We start from the raw sequence: 5,649 nt of genomic DNA, 5'->3' as shown, positions 1-5,649 counted from the left end.
TGTCACGTCTTCACCTGTGCTGATGAGTTTATTAACTAGGTCAGTGGAACAAATTCTAAAACTATTACCTGTACGCATGTGTGTCTGTCCTGTTACCTGCAGGATGTGTTGGCATTCTCCACAGTTATGTTTGCATTTAATGTTCTAATCATTATCTACTCCAATTGCAGCGAAGAGGGATTTAGCAACTGCTGAGAGCAGAGATAATATTGACTTTTAGATGCTTATGTGCATTTCACAGCAACATTTATGCACTTATAAGAACCGCAATACTAAATGCTGTTGACTGCAGTGTCTCTGCACAACTGCCAATCCTCCAACACTCTGCCACATTCTTTGTTTGACTGTCAGCTCGTGTGTGTTAATGTTCACACTCGTACACAATACAGTGCAAAGTGAATCTGTAACTAATTCATACAGCAGCTTATGTTAATATTTAAGTGATCACCGAACAATTTCGAAATATACCACATACCGCAAGCTTGAATTTTATTTCTGCCACATATGCGAACAATAAACTTTGAAAACTTTGATCACAGCTGCATTTCATGTACAAATTAAGAGAATGTTTTCTATGCACGACTTTCATTATTGAAAATGGTTCTGAAAGGTTGACGGTGAAAATGCATGGGAGCACTGTGTCAAAATAAATTCTCTTCGCGCCTTCCCTTTTTCGTCTCGAGCTGAAAGTTAAGATTTCCTTCCAAAGAGCAGTTCTAAGGAGTGTGGTTCGTTGTCCTCCCTTCCCAAAACAGTTCTGTGGAAAAGATTTAACAAGCAGCTTACTGCTGGGGGAAGGGATTGGGAAAAGAGGGGGGCCCCTCAGGGTCACCAAGATGTGAGGGCCTCTCACATGTATACACACACAAGAGATCCAAAACGCTTTATTGGTGTGTTAAAAAGTGTTTACATTGCAAAAGCATTAATAATATTATATACATATCTTTATATGTAAAAATACATACATACACACATACAGACAATAAAGGTCTCACACTCTGGCAGGACAAAGAAAAAACAGCGGAGCAAGGGAAAGCAGCCAAAAACCACATCTACTAGTTCTGGAGTGGATAGAGAAAGAGAGAGGGAGAGGGATAGAGAGAGGGAATGGGGAGGGATCAGTTTCTAGGCTATAGGCTGTGGTTGGCTCTGCTGATGGAAGGACTCGGGATGGATCGAGTTACACCATTTGCCGTGCATTAGTTTGTTTTTCCCCGCTCGGAACGCAGAGAGACACTTCAAGCTTGACTCAGAGTTGTTGCGATCCAAATCGCTTAAAGAGAATCACGGATTCAGATGAGAAAATGCAGCGTTTGAGCCGGTAAAAAAAAATGGGGAAAAGGAAAAGAAACGAAAAGAAAAAGATTTCCAAAACATCAGAAGTACTCTAGTTCTATTTGTGCAGCGCAAAAAAAAAAGAACTGGAGCTATTTTTATTCACCCTGTTACCCGTTCACATCGATTCGGATTGTTTATAAGCGGAGTGACGCACGCGCTTAAAGTTCTTCATTCTGAAGAGTAGATCTCGAGGTAATTACTTAGTTGGCTTTAGGCTATTTGGTTTGGGTTGTATTGGTATGGTTTGGTGAATGACTGGGGGGTGGTACTAGAAGAGAGGGAGGGTCTTGGTGCCATTTGATCGGTGAGCTTTTGAAGATCACAAAGCTTTATCCCGAGGACGAGCTGGACGAGCCCCACGGGCTCCAGGAATTGTTTTGCGTGGTTCGGATAAAACAAACACATGGGGATCTTTTGGCTTTATGGACCAAACTGCACACATGCTTTCTGATCTTCACTGGATTTAATAGCGTAAAACACTTTGGAATATAACGCGGAGAGTGTCATAGTCTACATGCTCGTTTGGAGAACGTTCAGGTAGGATTTCTGTTTTCCTTCTCACACTTTGTCACACATATTTTGGAGTAAATGGAGTATATTGTTGTACCACAAAAAAAATTTCTTCAGCATTTAGACCGTTAATTCAAGAAGGCTGGAAGCGCTTGGATAAAAGTAACTGATTGTATTTGGGAAAATGAGAATGAGAAAATGAAAACAGTGCCACACATCCTGTTGATACAGTGCGTTTATTCGATTAAAGGGAAAATACATTTCTTTTTAAATATAGTGTTTGTATTATGTTTGTTTTTGATAGCCTATTATCATAATATAAATGAAAAATATAAATTAGCCTACAAAAACGGGATTTAAACAACTCAGTGTGAGAAAACACACAAAGCTGAAACAGAAGCTGATTCAAGCGTTCGATTCCTCAAATGTATCGTTTCTATTCTTGCATATAATAAACGGGATAGATGGCACAAGGGTCAGAAATTAACCCGACTTAGGCTAAAATGCCACAGATATTCATAATATGGGGGCAACATGCTGTTCCAGTGAATTCCCCTGGTTGTACCTAACAATTGAAAAGTAAATAATAGAAATACTTGTATTCATACACTTTAGTGTCACTTTCAATTAGTTAATTCATTTGAAATAGCCTATTTGGCATTGGGCGGCATGATTGTGTTTTAAATTAGAAAAAAAAAATAATACAATAAAAAATAGCCCTCCTAAAGGTCATAAATGCCCCTGAAAATCAATGCCAGTTAATTTCTGACATTGGTTGGAACAGATATATATCCATAATGCACTTCAGACCCCTCCTGTCCCGTAATGATGAGGGACGTGGGAGCCAAGTTCGCATAGTAGTAGGCTACAACGAGGAAGATTTAGAGCCTTAAATTCATCTTACCTTTGCCTGGGAGTTGCATCATCACAATTCAAACTGATACGATCTCTTGAGGAACAAAACAATAATAATATCTCTACTGCCTGTAGCCTATACAGAATATGGTCCGAGGTAGAGGGAGGGGGAGGGAGAGAAATAGTGTTGCTGTTGTTGTGTAAAGTGGGTTTTGGAGCCCACGGTCATGCATTAACACAATCAATTTCCCAGCAGAAGCCATTACCGACCCAACACTCCTCTGTTGTCTTTATGCATTTACTGCAACTCAAGAGATTGGTCACGGCTCGGCTCCAGCTTGAACGCTTTGATTCACATGCTCTGTTCAGACTGAGACGGGGTTCAGGTCCGGTTCCGAGTGGAGAAGGTTTAGTTTGAAGATGCTTTATGCTGTTCATCTGGGCTGAATCGGTCATAGATAAACTGTTGAGTAACATCTGAGATGCGCTGTGATAAATGGCCTAGCCCACGCACGTAGCAAATAAAAAGAAATAAGTTTTTATATGAGTGGCAACCGTCAGAAGAATGAATGAACTGAGTGAATGAGTCGTTAGAACGAAGAGATTGCACAAGTATCTCGTTTTGTTCTGTGTAAGCGTGTTGAGGCAAAATGCTACTGAGGCAAATGTTGAGTGCAAAACATGAAGTAGGGGGAGACTGAAGATTGAGATAAAAATGTTTTTTTTTTTTTTGCGATGTCTCATAACTTCATATACCATATTTGAGTGGGTTGTAAGACTAACAGAAAACATAAGTTTAAATTCTGTACATCTGTTGTACATCAAACTAAATTTTCTTTCAATTATGCCATAACCTCAATCCACCCATTTTATTTTAAACATGGTAATTTACAACGGTAAACAAACATTTAAGCAATTAAAATATTTTAATTCAAAACCAGCAAGCAAAAAAATGAACAATAGAGCAAATGCATAAAACATAAGCTAACAACTAAAACATCAGCTAAAAACAAAAACATGGCTTGAGTGTATGTTTGTGCTGAGCTTTTGTCTAGATTGTGAGAACCGCTTGTCCTCACAAGGACAGTAAAACCTGAAATCACCTACATCATGCGAAGCAGCCAACGTTCCCCATGAGGAAAACAGCTTAATAAACAAACTAAATAATGTCTTAATTAAAATGCAAGAAAGCAGTTTTGTAAGGGTTAGGTTTAGGGGTCAGGGAGAAAAAATTAAATTTGCTTAGTATAAAACCAAGTCAATATCAAAGGAAAATCTCCACAATGAAAAAAAAAGGCTTGTGTGGATGTACTGTATATCAAATTAATTAGTCTTACAACTTCTACTGTGACCTCAGAAGGGTGCTGGTCGTGTATGATAGTTCACCCCGTAGCTCATTTTTAATTGGTACAACACTCCCTGCTCTTTTCTAACCATTTCTTGCTGTTTGACCATATGGAAGTTAATGAGATATGCTGTTTTCCCAATGTATGCTTTTGTTTATTTGTCCTACATGAATGTGTGACACTGAGTTCAAAAGATTCATCTCTTAAAGGAGTCATATGATGCGATTTCAAGTTTTCCTTTCTCTTTGGAGTGTTACAAGCTCTTGGTGCATAAAGAAGGTCTGTAAAGTTGCAAAGACTAAAGTCTCAAATCCAAAGAGATATTCTTTATGAAAGTTAAGAGTCAACCACGCCTACCTAAAACGCCTCGTTCTAACACGCCCCCACATATCTACATCACTATGTGGAAATATTAGCATAATGCCGCCCAAATGTGCACGCAAAGAAAGAAGGCGTGGTTTCAGGAATAGCAGCAGTGTTGATGCAGCCATGTCAGGGAGACGGTATGTATTTCAGTTCGAAACTTCAGTTGAAAACAACGTGTTTGAGAGAGGCGGGGCATAGAGGACCTACAATAATGTACAGTATTTGAAAAATAATGTGTTTTTTGAACATTAAAGCATGTCAATATATTCTGTTACACCAAATACACAAAATAATGATCTTTAAAATAGCATCATATGACCCCTTTAAAAATACTATAAATGCAAACCACAAGAGTGAACGGCCCCCTGCATTTCCTCTTACGCTGCTGAACCTGTCAAACCTCTTTCAGAGAGCGCCAGATAACATCTACCTCTCCTGAATCTTCACCATGAAGCAGCTTCAGCACTTTTCATGTGGGTGTGTGAATAAAGTCAGTCACAACAGCTGGCCACATTGTGTCCACTAAGCCCACGCCAGTCCTGCTGTCTTGTGTTCAGCCTCGGTCAGGCTTGAGTAACTGATTTAACCTTTAAAGCATGGAGGTCTCTTCACTGGCCGGGATTGAACGGACCTCGAGCTCCCTATTGTTCCTTAACACACACACACCTGCAGGAGATGACTTTGGGAGAGTGGGGGTGGGGAGTAAGGCTGCGCAGGTGGGGTGGTGACCCGTTTTACAGCTGTGGATTAACAAATTGTGACTCCTCAGCTGTAATCCCACTGTAAACAACTGTGATTTCAGTGCTCTTGTGTGGGAGAGCTCTAATCTCAGCGTGAGTCTCTCTGAAACCACACACATCTCAACTGTTGAGTTGTGAAAACAGATACGAGGGCCCATTTTTCAAGATCATTTTACAGTTTTAGTGGGCAGTATGACCAAAATCTTATGACAGTTTTATCAATATCTTATCAATTTTTTACCAATATCTTAACAATTTTATTACTAAATAATTATATTACTAAATAATATACATTTTACTAAATAATAAAATAACTAAATGGTAAAAGATACTAAATAATATTTTTTAAGAACTATAACTTTAACTAACTAACTATATATATACTGTATATGAGCAATATCACTCGAGTACGAGAGCGATACCGGCTCTATATCAGCATGGCTGTGATTAGGCCAGAGGCACAAGGCCGAGTGCCGGAGGCAATCACAGCCGCT

The 5,649-nt window shown here is 39.3% G+C and overlaps 1 protein-coding gene across 5 annotated transcripts in view; it reads left to right on the top strand.

The window, feature by feature from the left end:
* Positions 1-1,125: 1,125 nt before the first annotated feature.
* The window catches only part of sema6d (semaphorin 6D), a 25,178-nt gene continuing 20,654 nt past the window's right edge, over positions 1,126-5,649 (top strand). For all 5 annotated transcript variants that reach the window (XM_016550295.1, XM_016550293.1, XM_016550294.1 and 2 more), the window contains exon 1: positions 1,126-1,875. The gene's annotated coding sequence lies outside the window, so the exon portion shown is untranslated. The remainder of the gene's footprint in view (positions 1,876-5,649) is intronic.

This window comes from Sinocyclocheilus rhinocerous, unplaced genomic scaffold (genome assembly GCF_001515625.1).
Source record: "Sinocyclocheilus rhinocerous isolate Xijiao unplaced genomic scaffold, SAMN03320098_v1.1 scaffold1786, whole genome shotgun sequence".
NCBI classification, from domain to species: Eukaryota; Metazoa; Chordata; class Actinopteri; order Cypriniformes; family Cyprinidae; genus Sinocyclocheilus; species Sinocyclocheilus rhinocerous.
This window is presented reverse-complemented; position numbering and strand designations above follow the sequence as displayed.